Raw genomic sequence first — 25,704 nt, 5'->3', positions numbered from 1 at the left:
AGACTCTGAGAAACAAATATTCCTTACAGTTAGTGTTAATCTTTAACAAGTTGAGAAACAGACGAGAAAGCGTCCTAGAATGAAATATACAACACGTGGACGTACAAAAGAATACTAGTAATATTTTATCACGTAAAACCGACAGAACTTTACATCCACCTAATACTTTTATTTCTTCCATGTAGATCCGTGGATTTGCATGTGTGTGAGCTTAGCTTTTAATCCTGTTTAATCGTATACGTATGTATATGTAGCGTGCTTCTGTACGTTGCTAGAATTAATTAAATATTTCTATACGTAGTTGTAATTAAAGGATTAAGATCGACCCGAATAGCTGTACAAGCACACGGATCAACGACATCTTAACTTTCGCGATTGGTATTTTCGTGCTTTCACCCTTCTCCTCCTCCTCTCTTTCTCTTTTCGTCATCATCTTTTTCGGACTATACAAACGTAGATTCGTCTTGCTAGTTTTAACTAACTGGGCATAACTTTCACGTTACGTTGATAGCGATATATATTTAACGAATATAGGGAATGATGATGCTGTCCTTCGCGGATGTGCTACTTGCTTTCTCCGGCAGTTAAGCTTATCTTCTCTTAAAATACCTAACTCTCGGCAGATGACCACTTGACACGAGAAGGATCGTTCACATAAGCTCGATAGCGTCGAAAACGAATGACCATCGGCCGTTACGAAGTGCTTAGTCAGCTACTCGAGGAAGCACCTGCACGTAATGTCCGATGTCGCAGCATAGATGTTCGTAGGTAGTTGACTTCGCCTGGAAATTCGGAATACTCGATTTCACGGACGACGGGTCGCGCTGTATAACCCGATCGCTGCTTTCGCTCGGTTAAAATCGAAGAATATCAGCTTTTTTTGTCTTCCGGCCACTGCACGTGATTGTTATTTCTGCTGTTCGCTTTTTACGTTCCAAGGTCTGCTACAGATCTTGCTCAACTCTAATATTTTCCTCTACATATAAGCAGAGATATTATTTTTTACCGAGAGATGCGTCGAGAAACCCGATTTTTCGATTCGCCGATCTCGGATCAGGAACCTTGTGCGATCTGGAATCTGTCGAGACTCGAAGTGCTTATTTTCTTTCGCAAGTATCCGTTTCGTAGGGATTTCAATAAATTTCGTTTGTAAAATTAAGAAATCTTTTATTTGTTATTTTTCTCTATATAAACGATTGTGATCGTCTGATGAGATTTATACAGTTCTGCTATCTATACACGTTTAACATGCATCATATACAGTACAATTATAGCACAATTACTGTACGATATAGTACAATTAAAATAAATTAATGTGATACGGTGCATGTCAGAACTATAAGTCGGTGGTAGCTTACGATATCGTGATTGGTGGTGCGAATTAATATCCCTGAGAGAATAAAGAAGATTTTCACGGTGTTTTTTATGATTTACACGTGCCTGAGTTTCATTTGCAAGAGCAAATGCAACTTTGTATTACGGAAATGTCACAACAATTAAGAAAATGATATACAGAATACAGTTACACCGATTGCACTTATTTGGCTTATTTTTTTCTTATAAGACAGGAGCATGTCAGTTTAATATATCCAATTCTAAGCTTCGTGAGAATAACTTTCTTATAAAGCAAGAGGTTTTCTTACGTTAAATAAATCATATCACCTCAGTGTTCTCTGTTCGTATAAAATGTCATTTATCTGAGTCTCGAGATCTCGAAACGTTTCATGTTCCGAGAGGTTTTGAGTTTTCGAGTATCTCATGCCTGTTCTTTACTCGTTTGAATCGGTGAGTTTTGTTACACTTACGGTAAGAGAGCACAAAGTGTTCGTACAATTGCTTGCAATTGAACTGCAAGAATAGAAAGAGAAATATCTTCTATACTCTTGAACACGTATATTGAAATATAAAAAGAAATATAAAGTTAGAAAAGATATTTCCATACCACTGCATTTATTATAGCATACGTATTAATAAAATTGAAGAGAGTTTACATGGAATGTACATAAAAGGATGTTGGTGAAATTATTTGATAACTTGTAACGCGATAAAGTTCATACAATGGTCGTATCTTGTCAAAAGTATTCATATAGCGTCTATTGCTAATTAACGTTTATTTATAGATAATACTTCATGAGCTTCCCTTTTTGAAAAATATCCGCAATCTATCGTGCATGGTTAATATTAAGTTTAACTCCACATTTTTTGCCTTTTTTCGAAATCTCTGTAAGATGCTCTTTTGACATTTATACGACATGATATTTAACATTCATATGCTGTTAGCCAGTTTCTGTGTATACTTATCGCCGAGTTGTACATTTGCGTATATTTCGATATATTTAGTCAAATTAAAAAAATGTTTAATAGTTTTTTTAACAATTAAAATTAAAGTAATATTTAATAAAACGAATATAGAAAATATTTCCCTTTTTATTTCTAGAATAAACCGACTCTTTCGTCTCTCGTTCTATCGCAATCATCGATCGTCTGATAAAAACTATCGTAATCAATGTTTGCTCTGGTTACAAGAAATCTATCGGAAAAATAGTAGAAAATTCAGTTTCACAGGGTAGTTTTTGCCTCGTTAAAATAGCAGCGATGCTCAGTGCGCACTCGAATTCTCGAAATTTCGTCACTTGATTATAATTCTGTGTAGCGTGCACGTATTTGTGCAGATCAAAGGTTTCGGAACGGCTCGTAATTTTCTAAACTACGCCGTTTCATTGCAGCGGCTAGGTGGTACGTTGGAGTTCGCATTTATAAGCCTGTCATTTAAACATTCCTGCTACTTCGCATGAGATATCTTCCGCTAGAATGCCCAATGGTTATCAAACACGCGTAATGCTGGATATTGGTAAGCGAGATAGCGTGGAAACTGATTTGCTTAAAAGTTGTATTAATCTCTGAAAACGCGATTCGAATTGAATTCATTTTAAACAGCGATATACAGAAAGGCGCGTTCTCTCTGTATAAAACAGATTTCGGTTTGTATCCATTCGAATGGGATATAATGTATTTTTAATCACAATTACCCGAACGATTCACTTTTATATCTTCCTGTCGTGATTTCTTCTCACGTGCGTAATTTCGATAATATTATTCACGTTGGCGAATCTTAATCATGCGTGGATCTTCGATAAATTTCGATGAACGTTCACTGTAAATCGTGCGAAAATCGTTTAAAGTTCCACATTATTGCCAGTATCGCCTAAGCAATTTCGCTAACGTTTACAACCTGCTTTTCATTATTTTCCATTAATTACCGAACTTTACCGAACACCTGTGAAGAAATAATGAGAGCACGTAACAAAGAAACGCAAGGAGCCGATGAAACGTGAAATAGTAAAAACTTTGACTCAAACTTATCCGAACTGTCGTAAAAAATTAGTTTTGCAAGTTTACAATCAAGCAGAAGGATGAAAACAACTTTTAATTTCAGTGAAACGAAGGGAACCTACGGAATGGCTTTTCACGCATTATGCAGCGCTCTTCGTACAACACAGCTCTTACTATGCAGCATGATTCGTGAACACACGACCATACTTAAGGAGATGAATCTACAAATTAAAATAAGCAAAAATACATCGTACCAACATATAACCCACATAACTTAGCTTTCGTGTTATGGATCATTAAATAAAATGGTCACAGTGTGTGTCTTATGCCTCGACCGCGTTACTGTACGTCTTAGCGTTATCCGCATATACAGCTGAAGCATCTTTCGATTATATGTAAAGTTTACAAATAGTTTTTACTTTTCCACTTCTATAAAACAGTAGTCAACCGGCGAGGATAAGATTCTGATTGTCTAAAATTCTACCTGATTCACGTTGGTCGATATTCCTAAGGGTTAGACAGTGTCAGGGCTCAAGACACGTTCACAGTATTACTGGTACTAATAAATCTGATAGTGGTATTAGTGATACTAATTACAGCAGCGAGATTAAGATCTAGAACAATTAATTTTAAAGCCCATGGGTAAGTGTTTTAGCGTCTGTTATTTTCTTTTACTATGCGATCAATGCTAAAGCATTCAGTGTCACGTGTCAAGACACGAAGCAGATACTTTCAACATGATCTTTAATCATCCATAATTAGGTGTTGAGGTTATTAGATGTATGCACAGAGAAACGCGTGGATAAATTGTAAAGTAGAAAATATATTTTAATACAGAAGTGTAAGTACAAGTAGGAACATAATTTGAGCTGGTGCAGATCCTATAATAGGATGTTACCCTATAACTGAAAACCCCGAAGCCATCGTTGCCTGTCTATTGTCTATATGCTGTCGATGGGTTCAGCTTTTTTTTTTTTTTATTTAGTTGTTTACATTCACAATTTGTCCGATTTGGACATTTGGTAGAATTAATGGCTTCAGTGTTTGAGAAAACTAAAAAGACCAGATGTAGTTTTCCTAGAAGCGGTGACCACTTCAACACTAGGAAACTAAACTAGGACATACGTTCATACGATATTTTATAATTCATTCACGAGACGAATCTGCCTATATTCTCATGTTGCTGCGATATTTACTAAAATCGAAAGTTTATTTTGCTATGTTCTTTCGTGTGCATTACGATTTACGTCTCTTCGTACAAGATTCATCTTAATCTGTATACCAATTGCACTTGTTGACGCATTAGGCACAGGGCCAAACCAGCCGCACATATTAAATTAACAGACTTGGCGTATTCCAATTGTATATTTTCTTATGGCGCAAGAAGGATGGTGAGACGGTTGCTTCTTTCGTTGCCAGCTTAACGAGCTCCTGTAAGTGCTCGTGGCTAAATGGATGAGTATGAGAAAAGCAGTTTTATCGAATCATATACGCCATCGCTGTAGTATTTCTGGCGCGGAGGATTTTTCACAAGCTAATGGACTGAAACGCGAAATCGTGGTACGTAGATCGCGTACGTATACGCGAACAGGTGCCTCGCGCAGTTATCCATCGTTCGCTGAGAGCAGCTACAATTCTCTGGCTGTTCTTTAACCAGGGATTCAATCTTTGATACGAGCGCTAGAAAGTTTATCGGGCGGCGCCGTCTTACGACACTTGGCATTAATTGCTTTTATCATTAGTCTCGAAGCGACGTTGAATTATGTAACAACTCGGCGCCAAACGTATTTCTACGAACGGACGATTATTTATTCAAATCCCGTAATCGTGCGTTGCGTGGAAAAAATTCTCCGCTTTTCTGAAATTCCGAAATAACTCGATTTTCGCGATGGCAGCATTTAGCGCTGCTGTTACTCGAAGATCGCTAGTACACCGAACAGTATGTATAGCTAACTCTGCTGCACTCTTCAATTTTTCATACAGGGTGGTCCTTGCCGAAAGAAATAAAATAGGTGTAATACACATAGGTTGTAAAATCAGCCCTTTCGATGTAAAATTAACCCTTTATTTTTCGTTATAGTTCGGTATCCCAAGCTGACTTTTCCGCGTCACATTCAATCATTTTCGTTCGAAAATGTACGAATGTAATAGAAACCCCAATACTTCGGAACGATACTACAACAAACCATCGTGTATTTTAAACGTTTAATATTAACATTTTACTGTTAAATATGTATTACGTGGCGTTTAAATGTTTGCTCTAGGTACACAGATAAATGTTGCATAAATTCTCACTAGTTAATGATTAGTGAATTGATCGTAGGTTGTTACGTGAACAGGAATGTGTTAATATATTACCGTGCAGGATCAACAGCGTATCCACATTTATTGCATCGATTAAAAACTAATGTCTTATTGCACTCGATGAAATATCTTTAATTCAACGTGGTTAATTTCTTGGAATACATTTTTTTTCATGTAATTTTGCAAGATACATAACATTCACGTTTTCAATAAACTCGCACACTTTTTATTGCGCGTGTTTGCAACGTTTGCGTCGTTCTATATTTTCTCGAAATTTCATTTCATTATTAAATCAATGTTGTGTTTTCGTATTACGAAAAAAAGAAAAAAAAAAGGAAACACTATTTTTGTATTATTGAAATTTCCAGGAAATTCAAAATATTGGTCGGAAGCTGTTTTTATTTTGTAATGTGTTGCGTTGTTATTATTCATCTATTCGACAATTTCTATTTGTTAATAAAAGGTAAAAATGACTAAAGTAACTACTATATTTGTGTTTCGAATATATTTAAAGTGTGAATTTTTGCAGCATGAAAGTTGAGAAATTTATATGAAACTACGTATCATTTCTTAACCATTGCTTTATGTTAAATACTATTTTACGTCGATTGTCTCACCAGATGACAATTGCATTTCTCAGAATTAAAATTACAATCTCGTACTTAAGAAGTGCATAGAAAATAGAAACCCAGCAAAAGATAAACTGTGAATCCTGCGTTCTTAATACCGAATTACAATTTCTCAATTTTTTAGTCATCTAAAATACCAACGACGATGTGTAAGAAATGAATTGTCTTCATTTTTCTTTATTCGCCTGTGCGATCAATTTATTCGCGAAAGAATAGCAAAAAGTAGCAACACTTTCCAAGCTTTCGTGTTTTCTTTGAAAAAGGAAATTGCAACACATCGGAACACAAGCTTCAGGTTAGAATATTTTATCCGTAATTTTGCTTGTTCTTCTTGGTGCATTCGCCAATGCCAAGGTTGTAGGACAAACAAACGGAGCGTATACGCAAATCCGAGCACGTACATCTTCTGTTTGCATATGCGCGGCCTCTTCGACCTCACAGGCTGGCATGCTTCGGCGCTTCGCATCGGTTTTATGGCTTGCAGTTTGCCCGGAAATCGTCCTTACTCTACCACCATTTTGCTAGGACATGCACGATTTTCGACGGACACCAACGATTTCTCGCGAAATTCTCCTCGCCCCGAGGGAGAAAAAAAGCAAAGGCAGTGCCACTCTATTATGCCGGCTGCATTGTCCAACGTATCCTTGCATGAGACGTGACAGCGTAAAACGACTTGTCGTTGTTCTAAGCGAGTTTTTACACTTCACATTCCTGGAAAAGGAAATTTACGTCCATCTGATCCTGCTTTCGGAAGAAAAAATAAACCAGATTTTTTTGAACGAACGTCTTGCGTTTCCCAGGAATTCAAACGCTCGCCGTATTCTTACGCGTGATGTTCGTATAAAAATCATTCAGCAGGGAGAAACGAGATGTTTTTAATAAACATTTTATTACAGGGACAGATACATAGGCTGAGAGGAAACTTTACGTATGATTATTCCCCAAAGCTTTGTTTTCAGCTATGTAAATTGATAAAAAGGAAATATATGTGATAAGAGTTTGTGATATGGTAAACGTATATCGAGAGCTGTTTTTTTATGAAAAGAAATATATTGCCACCCTTGCAATTTTGTGGCAGAAATCACGAAATTCTTTTGTATATAATCTTCCGTTTTTATTTTATTCCACATCGAACACAATTATCTTTTATTTATTTATAATTTTACATTCTACACAGCCTATCTCTTTCATTTCGTCTCTTATTTCGTCGTAACATTTATGATATCCCCTTTCGCTTATCGAAGATATTCGGTAAGGTTCAAACTTCAAATTAATCTAATAAATTTGATTTATTTATCTATTTAATTAATTAAGTAATCGATCTAAATCCTCGATCTGAAACGTAGAAATCTATTTCATTGCAATTGAAATAAAAGATCTCTCCCTAAACACACGTTAGATATTAATTGAAGACAGAGTTTAACTTTTAACATAAACGTCGAATCAGTGCAACATTGAAGCTAAAGGATTAATCAATTAGTGTTCAGACTAATTAAATTCACGATACCTACGGCTATCGAAGACGATATAAAAATTTCAAACATATTCTCAGGAACGACGAATGTCGTATATTAAATCTCCAGATATCGATATTGGTCTATTTATACAAAAATGTTTTTATTAAATTCTCAAATAAACAAATGAAGAGGATTGTTCTTATGTTTATGAAATTGTTGTATGTATAAATAATTGAGAAAACAAAATAAACCGCCCCCGGGTGGGCTCGAACCACCAACCTTTCGGTTAACAGCCGAACGCGCTAGCCGATTGCGCCACGGAGGCTGTTGCAAGAAATGTATTTCGTAAAGAACATGTTTATACTATTTTCTATACTGTCTTATCGAAATGTTTGGTAACGAATATGCGTAACCGTAAAATATGTAGTTTATTTTGTAACATTTGCTACGATATTATATGCGTATAAATCTTCTTATGTTTATCTATTACGCGCCTAAGTATACTTTTCAGTTATACGGAAATTCTCATTTGTTTTGTAGTAGCAAAATAGCTGCTAAATTGGAACAATTTTAGATGCCGTAATACGCCTATGAAACGTGCATAGACGGTGTACGGTAAATTGGATCGATGGTGCGAGAAACCTGATGGGAAAATGTAGTTTTTATAATTATCAAATCAACGCGTAGATTGATGGCTCCAAGGAAACAACCTTTCTCGTAGAGAAATTTCAGAAACCATTCAAAGAGATTCGATTGTGATGAACAATTGCATGGAAAAAGAGAAACGAAAACGCAAATTATGCGAAATTAGCGGAAATAATATGCCGTAGCGGATGCGATATATGTACTTACGAAACAATATTCTTTCCGCTGATAGCATAGGAAGCTGGTGTTGCAACCGACATCCATAAGATCCAATCTCGTAAGGACTATCCTAACTGTTAAATATCAAAGATTAGAAAAAACAATCCCACTAGCGGAAAACACATTTACCAGAGGATGAAATTTACCAGGATTACGATATCGTTCCGTGGGATGACAAAAAATAAAAGAAGAGACAAAGAAAAAAAAGAATAGAGAAAGAGGGATATTCTTGGACAAGGAGAGAGAAGTTTCGTTTCAATGCTTCCGGTGGTTTTTCGCGTTATTATCATGCTTTAAGAAAGGATGTAATAATTTTACTTAGAAGGGAAGTTGCTAGCGAATTGCGAAGCGAGAAAACGGATATTGCGCTTTCACCCTTAACTACGAGTCACCCTTCAGTGAGAGAAGTCTGAGTTTTTATTTTATTACGACCATCTATTGGAAAATTTAAGGGCCTCGGTACTCAACGGCTATCTTATAGAAGTTTAATAAACAAATATACAGGGTGGTTGGTAACTGGTGGTACAAGCGGAAAGGGGGTGATTCTACGCGAAAAAAGAAGTCGAAAATATAGAATAAAAATTTTTCGTTTGAGGCTTTGTTTTCGAGAAAATCGACTTTGAATTTTCGCTCGGTATGCGTGCACTTTATCACGTCTCGTTACAACGGATCTCACTGTAGATCGTTGTCTCCATGGAAAAATGAAAAAAAAAAAAAAAAAAAAGTTTTTTTTAATTTTTATTCTATATTTTCGACTTCTTTTTTCGCGTAGAACCACCCCCTTTCCGCTTGTATCACCAGTTACCAACCACCCTGTATATTACAGAATGGTACAATTATATTAGATTAAGAATAACAATTGTTATTATTGGTAATCGGTAAGTTAGAAAATTAAAAATATTGACAACAATTTGACAGACTATAAGTCTGTGGTTTGAATACTGAAGGTTGAAGTCTGAAATCTACAGACTGAGTCTGTACTCGAGGGTTAAACACGTACTACATATATATGTATTTGGAATTGAGGAATTTACCTTCTGACAAGACACTGTTAGGCTAAATTCGGTAGTCTGTAATACTGATTGTTCCGTCATATGTATTTACTCGTCTCAAACACGAACCGGCTACAGGTCTAATTTATATATGCTTTCTAAAACGAAATATTCAACTGCTAAATTATTGTTGCGATTAAAATGTAAAACAGATCGATGGAAATTAACGTGATAGAATTGCTTGTTTATATGTGTATTAGAGATGTGTGTGCTTTAGAAATTATGTAGAGTGTTAAAAGCACAGGGGAGTGATAGTGAGGTGACACTTTAACCGGACTTATCATTATCGTACAAAAAGTTATCAATGCTTACAAACAGTAAATAAATCCTTATCTTTCTTGGAGCCAAAGCGGGCGTTTTATATTACGCTGTTTAGTAAGAACTGAAAATAGAAATAGCAACATGTACTCATGTCTTATATAATCGGACGTCTGATTATCACGATTACTATTACTCATAAAACATGTTTGTATTTTTGAAGCAGCACAATTCCCCCCCCCCCCCCCCCCCCAACACATTACCACAGTACATAAGATAAACCGATTCTCAAAAAGATTTTCTCTTTTTTGTTCTTTTTGTAGCTTAATAAATTCGGTCATGAAACGTTAACAGCCATTGTCCACAATAGTCACGAATTCTTCACAATTGAAACGTTACTAATTGGAATTAGCATGTGCTTGGTATTCTCTTTCCAAGCTTAATCATTTTCCAGTATCATCGAAAATGTCTGATAATTTGAATGGTCGTATAGCGTCGTTCAATCTTCTCACCGATGAGACAGGACAAGGTAGGGTAGAGTAGGGATTGAGTGAAAAAAATAAGAGAAATTTAAAGCATTCATTCCGCAATCCATTAACGATGTATCTCTACAGGCACGTACATGCCATCGAATACTCGGCGTACAGACAAGGCCTATGCTGGCACGACGCCGCATTTCCAAAAGGACGGTATTTACAGGATGATTTCGAGGCACGTGCCAGTACGTAGTAGCGACCATCGATACCTACGTTTGGCATTTTCAAAGGAGTTATTCAACGAGGTATGCTCTAGTCTGCCCGCGAAACCATCTGAATAGAATGCCAAATCTCCTATTCCCCTTGCATACTATGCCTCGTTCCCTCTCTGTCTGTGTCTTTGGTCATTTCCCTCTTCGTTCTCCTTGCAGTCTCTCTTCTCCTCCTATACATGTAGGTATTTTTAATATACATTTTTCTATTGAAATTTATACATCATCTTATTTGCCAACTTGGTCATTTCTATATTTTCTCTGTCTGTGTCTTTAACCATTTCCCTCTTCGTTCTCCTTGCAGTCTCTCTTCTCCTCCTATACATATAGGTATTTTTAATGTACATTTTTCTATTGAAATTTATACATCAAATTATTTGTCAAGTTGGTCATTTCTATAGAATAAAAAATGGAAAAGATCGGTGAAATTATACTATTATTATATTTATTTGTGATCCGTGGCTTTTAGCTCCGGATAGCTTCCGGTTATATTTTCATTTACAATATCTTACATTATCTTATCTTATATACTATTCTCAGTACAAAACCTATCACCATTATAATTTCATTAAATTAGAATTAAAAGCAAAAGTGAACTTAACATAGGCCTTAACTTCAGCTCATCTTGAACTTAAGCAGTGAAATTATGTAAGATAAGCATCTTACTCTCTACATTTTGGTCTGCGAACGGTTCATATATATATTATATTATTATGTTATATACGTAAACATAAAGTCTCATCTACCTACATATTCCCACCTCTCTACCTCTCTAATCTCTTTCCTACTTAACGCTGCCAAATTATTTTGTCGTTGGTTTTCTTGCCTCTCTGTGTTAGCCTAATAAACAAATGTATATTAACTTATATTTATTTATCTATCTATCCATCTCTCTACCCATTCATCTATCCCATCCTCTTTCTACCTGTTCCACCTCTATCCAACCTAGCGCCAGCTAATTATTTTGTCTTTGATCTTTCTGCCCCTCTGCATTTCTGCCTGTGGATTGATTAATCGAAGACCGAAGTTCAAAGCCGTTTGCCATTTACGTAATCTCGGCTGCACTTACCGGATGTAGCCATGTAGCACGTTTAACGATCTACATCGATCGCTTTCTTGATGGTGCAGCGACACGCAAGAACGCGAAACGGAATGAGGTTGTTTGATTAAGTGTCGGGATTTACCGATTGCCAGATAATAGCACGTCGACTGCGCGATAAGAACGGCTAGGCGAGTGTCTTGTAAAAAGGCACAGAGTCGATTGCAAGGACAAGATCTTCTTTATCCAATCATTACGTGTCCATCATCTTTGTCATACGTTTATATTATCTTTACCATAGATCAGTGAAGAATCGATGCCGAAGCTATGAAAGTGGTATATATTACTTTGAGAATGTTTCATAGTCATAAAAAAAGGAAAGCGGTATGAAAAAAATCTCAATAGCTAAGAGATATTAGCCGATAAAGGTACTTTAAAACGACACGAGTTGATTTTGGCCTGAATTGAATCTGGTTATTCTTTATATATAAATTAAATTCATTTAAAAAAAAACTAGATATAAAAAAAATCGATTAACATTTAATTTCTAAATGTATATTATAATTTTTTCTTCTACAAAAACATACTTATATATTTAACTCTTTTTTTCGAGGATATTAATTTAATTAAATTATATTAATCAACCCTGATACAAACGGTACAAAATATATTTTACTTATTAAATTTTCATAAAATTCATTTACATTACTAAATCTATTAATCATAATATTATTTCATAATTTTACTTAAACAAATATTTATTATATAACTTTACATAATTATAAATAAAAAATTCTAAATTATTAAATTTATTGTATTAAATAAAATTTTAATTAAAATATTAAACTTTTTGAGGTGGTAAATATAACGTATATTATACATACAAAAATAAAATTGTAAAACTACTCGAACGATTCTTTACGTTATGAGTTTTCTACGTGTACGATCTTAGGTTTGCTAATTTGCTATGTATACGGCATAATCGATTATTATTAGTTTATCAATAACACGAACGATATTTATTATCAACTTTGTTCCTCTACTTTATTTTACGTTTTTCACGTTTCCAAATATAATCAATATTTTTTTGAACCGTAATTGCGCTTTTTTCATGCAATATTTTATTGCGTTGTTGTATTGATTATTCTTTTGGTATCGACATCAAAGTAACATACATAAATGATAATTCTGTCGCAATGCAGTCACATTCATGTGAAATTACTGCTGGCAGAGTGGCACGATTCGAAGGTTCACTTATTGTTTGTTGCTTACAGGAATAATCCATTAAAATATACAAATTTAATACACATATTTACAAATAAAAAATGAGCGTCACAACTAAAAAAAAGCTGTATAAGGACTTCTTGATAGTAGAAAAAGTCTTATATTCGATGAATATATCAATTGCGGAAAGTACGCTATTAATATTAATGGCCATGCGGTTTATGCCGGTGCGGTAAGCAAATTCGGTGTTGCGCGGTGAGCGTAGAAAATTTTATGTTGCCGCAGATTTGTCACGGGAACATTAATTCCCTAAGTCTGCGTAATATCAGCAGTTTATGAGATCGTTAAACACTTTACGTACAAATAAGATGTCACGAAGCTTTTGCTCTTCGATATTGCGAGGCCAAGATCAGACAGAATTAGTTGATAGTCTTAACTGATGATAGCGATCATCGCAATGTCTCGCAGCTAGATGTAAGAATCTATGTTGCACTCTTTCAAGCGTAATAATATGGGCGTTGAAACAAGCAGTGCAGACTATCGACCCATACTACGATATTAGCCTCCGTTAAGGCACAGTAGAACAGTATTACAGTAATTGTGCTATGAAAAAATTTAGCAGCTCTGTAAATATAAGGCTGAATGATCCATAGCAGCGGAAAATAATGCGATTGTAGCGCTCAGGAAAAGTTAAATTTGAGAAGAACATAGCGCCTAGATCCCTTATTGAGTTAGCAGAGCTTTGAACTAAATCATCTAGAGAGTAATAAAAAACAATGCTGCTATATCCTCTGACTAAATCCTACGATACATCGTTTATCTGTATCGAGGGATGATCATTTCGTTGTACATCAATTTTCCAGACTGTCTAGGTTTCGCTGGATTGATAGAGCGTAGGATGGACAATATGAAAGATCTTAAACTAAATCGATAAATTAGAAAGTAATGGAAAACGATGTTGCATATCCTCTGACTAAATCTCGTGATTCACAGCATTTATCTGTGTCGAGGGATAATCCATTGTACACTAGTGTTTCAGTCTATGTAGTTATAGGATGGATTGTCGATACTATGAAAGATCTTTAAGTTATCAGCATGGAGGAGGTATTTGCAAGAGAGAAGGGCCTCAGACGTATCATTCAGGAATAAATTAAATAGAAACGGCGCTAGATGGGATTCTGATTAAACAACGGGGAAACGAAAGTGAGTAAAAGTTTCAATTTAACGGTGTATTTATGAGCCGGTATGTAGATCGACGTGGCACGTCCCATCGATGTCTTTCCATAACATTAAATAAATGTTAAGGAGTGATAAAGCACTGCGCGAGCGAACACAAAGCACGCAAGGGAAGAACTCTCAGTCCATAAAGTGCAAGCCCGATATGGAAAGGCAGCACGATGCGTTAAACTGTCTGCGAGTTTTCGATTTACGACGTGACGGGATCGAAGTTTATACAAGTACTGGCTTTAAGAGACCATCGCTTTTCCGCGGCCGGCTCTTTTTATTCGATCCCCTCTACGTTAGATCTTATTTGCATAAGTGGGTAGAATAATGCCGATAAACGGTTGGTACAGGGCCCCTATGTGTGGCTCTGGCTATATAGGTTGAGGGTTAGCGAAGCCAGTGTTCTCGGTGTTTTTAAAAATACGAACAGCAAAGCTCGCGTACAGGAAAACAGAATGGAAAACACGGAAGGTATACTGTTTCAATGAAAACGGTCTGCTGGCAGACGTTTTATGGGAGTAGTGGGATCCTTTGTTAGAGAATCCCATGGATAATTTATTCGTCGTGGTCGCAGCTTTTAGAGAAATTTCTAATGCTACGAATGAATCGGTGGAAACCGCATTGTCAGCACTGTCGAGTAAATTGCTACGAACGCAACTGTCAATTACATCGAAGGCTTTTTGGCGACGCTGGTTATCTCTTCTTCCCCACGAAACCTGTTATTTGCGAACATTTTATAGCGTCGAAGAATTCGACGATGGACGTAAGTTAAGACGAACAGTTTCCAGAAAGAAGGAACGTTTCCCTTAGGTAAAATAGTACGTTGATAGCGTATAAATCTTCGTTTAATCGGGTATAATCAAAGCGTTTTAACTTTAACCCACGAAGCAACGTTTTATTTCCTATTGTTTTCGATCAGTTTGCGTGATCGAATTCTGTTTTTGATATTGCGAATACGAAAGGGAATTTCAAAGATTCGCTTAGTATCTTTTTCACTTGTATCTCTTCCATTTAAATTCTACAATTTTGTGAAATTTAAAGATACTGAAGTATTCGTAACGTAATGATAAATACAGAGATACTACGGGAATATATTCATTTTTATATGCTTATGGATATAACTGAAGAATTGGGATCCAGATAGAAATTCGTTTCATCCACCAAATACAGTGAAATCCGCTTGCTATCATTACTTTGGATCTTGCAATTTTTTATAAGAATAACTGGCTGATGATCTATTGAACTGAATTTATTACAAACGATTATGCCAAACCATTGTTATAATTTATATTTACCAAGCGAAACGAGTTGATTTTTGTTGAAGTAATTACTTCTTTACTTTTGTCCAAACAAAGATTCAGTCAGATATCTGGGCATGATTCCGGACAGTAGAATGACATGGAAGCGACACATCGTAGATAAATCCAAGCAACTTAAATTAAAATTGAAAAAATTCTACCGGCTCATTGGCAGACCTTCCAACTTAAGTTAACTTAAAACCTGTTTGGACCTATGGGATCCAACTATGGAGAACAGCGAGTAATTCCAACATAGAAATTCTTCAACGATTCCAATCAAAAACTCTAAGATCCTTAATAGATGCTGCTTGGTATGTTACCAATGAAACAATACATCGCGACCTGAAGAAACCTACAGTTAAAGAAGAAATATACAAATTCAGTAATAGATGTAACATTAGAATTAATAACCACCAAAACCCACTAGTTACTCAATTACTTGACACGACGGATCAGATCTGCAGGTTAAAAAGACTTAAACATTAGATTCAGCTAGAACCAAACATACGATAATCATTTATTATTCACGTTATAGTACCACGCTAGAATAATTTACTTATAATTCTCAATGAGAATGGACTGTAAACTACTTCCAAATAAAAAAAAAATCTTTACTTTTGTATATCCGTGACCTGGAGACCGCTGTTACGAAGAGAATAGAATTTAGTAAACAAAAATATTCTAAGGAGAGGCCTATATTATTGTGTCCTCGAATATAAATTTTGTTTTGGGTTACAAGGTCTATAAGCAAAAGAGCTATCAGCAGATTTCTATTGCTGTTTCTTGTAGCATTCAGCTAGAGCTACAAGATTAATTTTTTGGTAATGTCCTTTGATATAAATATATGAACATGCTCGTATCATGGCCTTCATCTATTGTATTGTAACACTGTAAGAATGAGGATCTGGATCAACACACACTATACCTGAACTTATATAATTATATTTGTTAGGTTTGTCGGGTGGCGTTAGACTTAGGGGCGTGTAACGTATCTTCATTAGGACAAGCCGTCGTTGTTGTTCGATGGAGATTATATTTACAATTATATGTACAAATGTTGATTTAACAGAGTTTGACAATTAAACGTGGTGATTAGACACTCTCGATGTTAAAGACAATGTTCTTAGGTTCAATAACGAATCCACGGTCAACGGGAAAACTCTTTGCTCAATTGAATATATTTTGAAACTCAAAGTGACGTTAGCTGTGACGCACGGTATCTTTCTGACTGACTGACCAGACGATGTGTGCAAACTCTCCAAAGTAATCACAAGAATAAAAGACTGATACGGTCATATTTGTCAATTGCATATTGACCGGGGATGTCAACAAAATTCCAGGCGCCGTTACTAGGCAGACCCGCGTAGAGCCGTCATTGCTCCTGCCAGGGGCTTGTTTGTTAATACAGCGTGTGTTCCTCGATATTGGTACTTCTTCTGTTAAGTAAAAACGTTCATCCCGTGACCGTGGCTACGTTCGGCGACCAGTTGTGTCACCTCGAGTCCAAGCCCACTGTCACAAATCTCGGGCAAACATAATCAGATCGTATCGCAACAACTGTTTCTAAGTTCTATTATTTAGGTACAGCTATAATAAATAGTTTAGACCAAAGTATTGGGGATCTTCCAAAATTCCAAAAGAAAGGCCCGATGTCCCTTCATCTCTGACATACTTATACTTATACCTATAATTATTTCAATATATTTTTCTATTACAAATTCATCCACTCGTTCTTCTATTAGTCAACCTCAACAATTTTGTCTGTAATCAAATCTGCAGTGAAATCATAAGCATAATGTATATTATGCATAGGAAGATAAAATTGTAGAACTATTTGAATGATTCTGTACGTTGTGAGTCCTCTACGCGTAAGATCGGTTTACTAATTTGCTATACATACGGCATTATGTTTGCTCTAATTAATTACGATTAATTCGTCAGTAATACAAACAATCTTCATTATCAGTTTCATTCCTCTATTTTACCTGACATTTTATCTGCCAGTATATTTACCACAAACTGTACACTTGGCAAAACATTACACATTTGTGCTACATTTTCCATAAACATTTATATACATTTAAATTATTTTTGAAAACAACATAAGATTTTTTTGAAAAACATCCGTTTTCTGTCGTTTGTTTGAAACTATTAGTTTCCGAATGTGATTCTCATAGTCGTAATGCTTTTCGTTTTGATCGAATTCTTATTTCTTATCGTTCGTTTCCAAGTGTAATTACCACGACTGATTACGATAACAATAGCCCATTGATAACATTATCTACGATTGTAATAGCCATATACCATGTATATATATACTATAAAGAATGTTCCGTATCTCTATTAAATATTTTTGCTCGTTATATGGATTTTGTCGATGTGTACAACCTTAAATTTCCCCCAAATACGCCAACATTCGCAATCTCGTGATAAACTCTCACTCGGATCTTAATGGGTTAAACATATTTCTACGCGAAACAAACACTTTTACGAGAAACCTTGCTCGAAACTGTTTTCTTCGAGTAACCAATTTTCCGAGACTGTCTGCGTTGCGATAAGCGAAGAATAAATTTACTGTTAGCCATGAGCACTCTGTATAAAACAGAGAGAGGAAGAAAATACAGCCAAATAAGCACTTTCACCGTGCAGCAATAGGTGGGCCGCTTAATTAGCAAATTCTTACGGTTAAAGATTATTTTGTGCGCGAGGACCGTAGCGTGAGATGAAAGAGTGACACGGAAGCCTGTCATTCACGCCAACACCTCCCTGTAATACAACGTAATACAGTAACTTGCGTCAACTGGAGGCGCCAGACCTGTATCCAACAAGTTAAGCACGGCGACGCCGCACCGTCAGGTATTTCACTCCGTAGTCACTGTGCCGAGTATAGTTTTCTCATCCTCATTATGTATTCTCCTGATGGCCGTTTAAACCCCCGCATTTCATGGCTGCAAGGGAAAACTTTGTGCGCCCGAGCCACCGGAAAGTTCAATGAAATTAACTCTGCTTTGCATACACTTAATAGCCCGTATCGCGCTACCGCGATCTACGAACGCACCGTAAGGTCCCGAGCGCACTCTCAACTTCACCCCTTCGATCCCACCCCTCTGCCGCTCCCTCTTTCTTCCTCTCTCTGTCTCTCTCTCTTCGCTATCTCTCCGGTTTCTCCGCTGCGATTTTCCGCGCGGACGGCTCTCGCCGAGAACAACGAATTTCCTTCCTGATGGCACGTGTGAGCGTTGTCGAGACCAGATCTATCGTCTCTACTTCATCCTGCGCCTGTCTTGACAACTTGATTAAACTCCTCTTCCTTCCCAACTTCCTATCGTTTTAATTGATTCGTTTTACTCCCGTAGCCTGCACGAAACGTCGAATTCTTCGATTACCACCGCTTTATAAACGCTGTTAGGAATTTGCACTGTACACAGTGGCGATGGCTAAACTTAAAATTGCTATCGTATGTATTAGGTTGTCCGAGAAGTGTCTTTCTTTTACAGACACGTGTTTTACAAGGACGCATCTTTATACAAACATGAAACCTAATCTGTCGAACGTTGTGATCTTTATTTTGGTAGAACAAAATGGATCATACGTAATTCGATAAAATAATATAAAACAAAAAGACGTTGTGCATCCATAATTTCCTTATAAAACGAAAGAAACTTTTCGGACGACCTAATTCTTTTTTCTCGACCCAATTCTCGACTTTTCGGAAACTTCGACATGAGTAAAAATAATACGTAGAAAATAGGATAATAGTTTAATTTAGTTTAATTCTTTGCTCGTTACAAACAGAATATTAACAGCAGACTCTCACTGTAACTCACCTATTAATTCATTTTAACACTCACCATCTAAGCTTACGTCGCGTACTCTACACAATAACTTTGTCTATCAATCGAAACTTAATTATGCTTTATCTCTCTAGTCAACAAGTTGTTTCAATAAACTAATTTATACCTGTTAACTCAGTGTATACTCAATTGAACCACCCCCTATTATCCTAACGGAAATAAGAGGATCGATCAGTTCGTGGCGTCGATTATTTAATGGTAATGGGAATTTACAACTCTCGTTGACGTGCTATCTCGCGATCGCGTCTCTCCGCGAACGGTCGAAACACTTGAACTAAGCTTAAGTTACAAGTTCGTACTTTGGTTAGCCCTCGTACTTTAGTGAGTACAACTCGCATCGTAAATCGTGCTACAATGGGCTCAAAATAAGAGAACCGAAAATGATGAGAGACAGAGCTGAAAAATTGTCGAATACTCGTGAACCTAACTGGTGAATAGCGTTACGATTTCACTATGAATAAAATGAAACTGCTCGCACACGCAAGTTATTACTGCATCGTTCGAATGAAACATATTTAGTATGTGTATTTGTTTATCTATAACGAATCTCTTCTCTCCAAAAAGATCGTGGATGAGCAGTTGATGGATGTTTTAAATATACATATTTGTTATATCAAGGATTTAAATTTTTAAGTTAAGTCACGAAGGTCCGTTGTTTGAACAAGTCTGTGGTAAATGGAAGATTAAAAAGCGCTGCTATGGACGATTTTCCATAGAATACAATGTGTCAAGGCTTGTTCTCTATTAATATTACGTACTTACCTGTTAATCCATTCTTAAAGTTTAGGAATCAACAGAATGAAAATGCCTGACGAATGATCTATTTTAATTTTCAATTTAATTTATTACTTTAGCTGAGATATTGTCTGTGGTCGTATCACTGACCAACATTTTAAAAAATATTTCATAACATAGACGTGTTTACCATCAAGTGTTAAAATGAATTAATAGAAAAGTTTGATATTTTACAGAAAGAAGAAAAAAGAAGTTACAGTAACAGTCCGCTGGTAATATTCCGCTTGTAAGGAGCAAAAAATTAAACTAAATAAATTAAACAACTGCTGCAACTAGGTTTCTCTTCTAGTTTTCTTTCAAAATCTTCTGTTTTAGTTTATTTAGCTTGGAAAAGTCGTAGCTTAACGATCCAAGAAAATAATGTGCGATTCGTACTTCGACTTGCAACGTAACTTGTATAATGTTTAGTTTTACAAGTTATCTCGATAAATAAATAAATGTATGCGCGTTTAATGGAATTTTTAACGTATCCTTCCTGAAGACGAAGCTTTCATCGTAATCACGTTTTTGATTTTCATGTTACTATGAGCCGTGGAGTCTCCTTTATCCCACTCGTAGCACAAGTTACGGTTCGCCGTAGCGAAGTGTATGCAAAGAAAGTTTTCGAAATTTGCATCTGCGCGAAGTTTGAAAAAAAGGAAGAAGTTTAAAAAAAGTTTGTAATTACAACCACTTAGAAACGCATTGCTTGTTCGCTTCTTTCGCGTATCCGTTACACAAATTTATGGTACTTCCCTCGAGAGCGAACTCTTATATAACAAGTTTCGACTATTATACAACGTCGCGAGACTATTAACCTGCAAACATGTATGGTGGAAATTGCTGTAGGTGCGATTAACAAGCCATAAGAAGCGAATAAAACAGAACTACATTTACCAACCGGTTTTCCATTCTTTTCTTCCTCGATATATATCCTATTCGTGGCTTTGAGATTTACGTAACCGACGACGAATCCGCTTCTGTAAAGTTTGAACTTTCTACGGGAACGTGTGCACGAACCTCGAATAATTTCCACGTAATTATACGACGAAACGTAACAATGGCGACTTAAAAAATTTAATCGCCTGTCCTAATTATTTACTATCCCCGGCATAAAATCCGCGTTTTCACAATATTTAACACTAGAACTACCGATAGTTAACACGAGGCTATTTCTACCGAAACCAGTGAAAATGACTGGTCTTTGAAAAATACGTAATAGAATATTTTTATATTTATTGATTTATTGCTTTCTTACAAAAGCAATTTCATGTTATGTAGTACATTTTTGGTATTATTAATCCATCTGGGATCCCTAAACGAGGGTTGACAAATTTATAAAATTGTCGAACCAGTCATTTTTACTGATGTGGTATTTTTAGTGTTAGCATCTAGCGATCGATCCGGAATTTCCCTAATAACTGATATCGTCATATCGAATGATACGCGGTAAAAATTCTAAAAACGCGTGGCAAGTTGTACAAAACGAGGAATCTGGTTAATCGAGGTCCGATAAACAGATTGCGGGACCCTTTTACGCTTTGGCGAGTACCAATCATTTTGACTGGTATTGGTGTAAGTAGCCTTGATGCAAAATTATTTTCAGTTTGAATACATAAAAGACGAAATAAAATTCATTATATTATTCTTTTAGTTATCGTTGCGAAAGTCATTACATCATTGCGGAAAAAAGTATAACACGAAGTAGGAATATTAAAATAAAATTGTAAGACGAATCAATTTAATTGGTGTGGTAATACTAGCGTTAACACGTTCGCTGCGTATGGCGCACATTCGGGTCGACATATACATTTGAATCATGTTTAGTATTAGTTCGTCCGAAAAGTTTCTTTCGTTTTATAAGGAAATAATAGATGCACAACATTTTTCGTTTTATATTATTTTATCAAACTACATATTATCCATTTTGTTCTATGACAATAAAGACCACAACGTTCGACAGATTAGGTTTCATGTTTGTATAAAGATGCGTCCTTGTAAAACACGTGTCTGTAAAAGAAAGACACTTCTCGGACAACCTAATATCTTGGTACTTGAACGTATGGAAAGTATTTCACGCTAATTCGTATTAAACGCATACAGTATGTCCGTTTGACATGTACACTCATGACTATTTGTGTATCAGAAATACGAAGGAATGTTCCATCTGAAATTTGTTGGACTTCACGAGGGGAACTTAATAAGATACTTTGATTCTTTTACATTCGAACATAAAGAAATTTCAATGCCACTGTAATGTTGAATATTAAACTGCACATTTCTTTATACGCCATTCGATGCATTTCTTAATTCCGTGCAAAAAATGTATTAAGCTACTTGGCTCGAAAAATGCTTAGTTTACAAAGATATTTCAACTTTAATCTTCGTAAAACTTATCCCATGAAAGATAAGGAAAATATAGACGCGTGTAAAAGCACTGTCGTCGACAGATTTTCACTTGACTCGATCGAACCGCTTATTGCGAAGCTGGATTCAGACTAGCGATCATCTCAGATCACGTCAAGTCAGCCACCAGTCCAGAGATTTTCATTTGACTCGACTGATCCGCTTACCGTGAATGCTCACATTGCACCTGCCTGACTTGACGCGATGATCGTTAGTATTAATCGTCTCTGAGCGCTCTCGTTCGATTATATAATCGCCAATATGAATCCAGCCTGAATGCTCTCATTGGACCACGTGTAAGCGATTTTCACCTATGCCTGACTTGACGCGATCATCGCTGGTGTTAATCGTTGCCGAATGCTGTCATTGGATTATGTTTAAGCAATTTTCACCGATGCCTGACTAAACGTAATCTAATTTTACTGTGATCGCCAATGTGAAATGTAGCTGAATGCTCTCATTGGACCAGGTGTAAGTGATTTTCACCTATGTCTAACTTGACGCGATCTTCGCTGGTGTTAATCGTTGCCGAATGCTGTCATTGGATTATGTTTAAGCAATTTTCACCGATGCCTGACTAAACGTAATCTAATTGTACTGTGATCGCCAATGTGAATCGTGGCTGAATGCTCTCATTGGACCAGGTGTAAGTGATTTTCACCTGTGCCTGATCTAACGTGACGATCGCTGGTGTTAATCGTCGCTGAATGCTCTCAATCGTTTACGTGTAAGCAATTTTCACCGGTGCCTGACTCGTCGTGATCTGACCGTACCGTGATCGCTAACGCGAGTCGTCTCTCAATGCTCTCGTTGGATTACGTGTAAGCGATTTTCGCCGGTGCCTGACTCGACGTGATCGCTATTGTGAATCGCCCGTTACTCGCGAGATACATAATTTCAACGCGCTCGATCTAACTTCCTCTTTTTCTTGTTGCAGGTAAGTCACTAGCGCTTAGCTTCGAGAAACGCTACCACGCTCGTTTCTTCTGGTTCGAGGATTCCGTAATCACGAGCAGATGAGCGTGCAATAGCTACCGAGCAGTTTAACGACCCCGCGTGCTCGTGTCTCGGTGTTAATGGGTCTGTATCCTTAGAGCTTGTCATTTCTTGCCTTGGAGGACTCGTCGCCCAGGTGTGTACCCTATTTCGATCGATAATCGCACGATGTGTTTCTTAAACTTTATCTACTCGCTAGGCCATTTTGCCGCAGACACTTGTACGTGACTCTAGTTATGTACATAAACAGGTACATGAAATAAAAATACAAAGAAAACCTTAACCACTGATAAGTGAAAAAAGTTGAACTTGAAACAATTCTTTGTTATATTTACAATTTTATTATTAATTACCAATTTATTAGGGCAAAGCCAAAGGGCGTACCGATGAGATAGACGTGTTCGTTTATTTTATTTTTATCCATTATAGTATTTATTTTTGCATTAAAAATTAAATCTTGACTAAATATTTGACGTAACTGTGGATCTCCAACGTTTTTCAAAGTTACACGATATTTTGATTTTACAATCGTCAGTAGTGAGAACGTTGATTTACAATATGGTAGGTACGTGATATGAAATGCCATAAGCGTGTTGAAAGATCATTTTAGATATTATTGCTGGAAATTGTGCGCTGATTCCAAGAAAAAACTCGTGTAAACGATTCTTTAAAAAGCTGGTGTTTCATACGTATGTCGATTAACAACTCGGTGAATTCTTTACGATCCTTTAACGATAGGCGATTAACATTTTTTATTTCACTGGTGTGTGGCGATTGCGAAAATTTTCACGACCCCATAACTCCGTTACGCGACCCCGTATGTGTAGTAGCCTATATGTAAGAACAGTAAGAGGTTCGCTATATGTATATTGCATGTGTTCCATTGACTTTGTTCTTTTTTTTTCTTATACATTTGACGTAGTTCTATGTTAGATTAAATTAAATGAAAAATGTTAATAATTTCACGAGATAAATATCAGATTAGATTAAACGAAAAATGTTAACAACTTCAAGAGATAGGCACTGGGTTAGATTAAATGAAGGGTTTTAATCATTTTTAAGAAATAGATATTGGATTAGATTAAGTGGAATGTTTGAGCAATTTCAAAAGATAAATAGTTTCTGCACGCTTACGCACTTACGCTATAAAAACTTTCATTGAGGTTTCTATTAATAAAAGAATAGTAGATATTAGGTCAAATTTAGCGACAAATTTTAACCAACAGAACTTGAAGAAGCTCGATACACTTCAGCATAAATTTGCAGTTCGTATCACCTCGTCGTATTTTAGGATTATCGTCGATTTGGTACAACTTTCTTCCCATTAATATTCTTAGCGAAATGTGACGATGTGTTCCATTGACTTTATTTAGTCGCGTCTGTTACACATTGGCTTGCTTTTTCAGCAAGTAGACACGCGTAAGGTTTGACCCATATATTTTTTCCTTTGTTAAAACTTTGTTAAAACACTAGAACTACCAGACTGGTCAAAACAACTAATTCGTATTTTTTTATTGAAATTTCATTTTTACACGTTTAAATGGTTTTTCGTAAAATTTACAAATAAGAAACTTATATCTCTTATTAAACATTCATCTAAACATTTATCTTCGCAAACATTGCCCTATCTCCTTAAACTTTATACATTTTAAATTCGTTGATACAAGTTTTACATTTGAGTGATCGGTAGTTTTAGCGATAAATAAACATCATCGGTGACGATATTTGCATCGATCTCTGCTGCGAGTATGGGATAATAACGAAGTAATTTTCCATGGCCAACTGTTTATTAATTAGCGATAGTTTAGGCACATTATCCGCGTCGCTATTTGAAAGGAGAACGAATTGCATTAATGGACAGTCATGAACGTTCTGATTCACATTCGGTTACTGGAACTGGTTATTTCGTTAACTCGAACGCGCCAACATCCTCGTTTATACATGCTATGACTTCGTGCAACGGAATAAATCATCCTCGTAATCGAATACACGTTCGCAAACCATTTAACGTCGAATCGATGTATGTATTTGGTAAAAAAAAAAAAAAAAAAAAAAAAAAACTAATCTAAATTCTGTTCTTTTTTTTTCCGTACACTGAGCCACTCTACTCGTCCCTCGATCGAGTCACAGGGAGAAATAGAATGTTTGTCGTTCAACAAATAATCTGTCCAGCGCTATGTCATCGACCAATTGATTAAGCCGTTAGTTTGAGATTGACTTTTGCATATCCGGCGAAAAGCAACT

The 25,704-nt window shown here is 36.2% G+C and overlaps 1 protein-coding gene and 1 non-coding gene across 4 annotated transcripts in view; one reads left to right on the top strand and one right to left on the bottom strand.

Annotated features, from left to right (window-relative positions):
• LOC138179191 (CCR4-NOT transcription complex subunit 6-like) overlaps window positions 1-25,704 on the top strand; it is an 828,627-nt gene that overhangs the window by 46,371 nt on the left and 756,552 nt on the right. The gene's annotated exons all lie outside the window — the stretch shown is intronic.
• Window positions 7,975-8,048, bottom strand: TRNAN-GUU (transfer RNA asparagine (anticodon GUU)). Its single transcript has one exon. It is a non-coding gene; the product is annotated as a tRNA-Asn (tRNA).

The sequence above is a fragment of the Bombus flavifrons genome, chromosome 4 (assembly GCF_040668555.2).
Source record: "Bombus flavifrons isolate JBK064 chromosome 4, iyBomFlav1_principal, whole genome shotgun sequence".
In the NCBI taxonomy this organism is placed as follows: Eukaryota; Metazoa; Arthropoda; class Insecta; order Hymenoptera; family Apidae; genus Bombus; species Bombus flavifrons.
The sequence above is the reverse complement of the archived record's forward strand: the minus strand, read 5'-3'. Positions and strand labels throughout refer to the sequence as shown.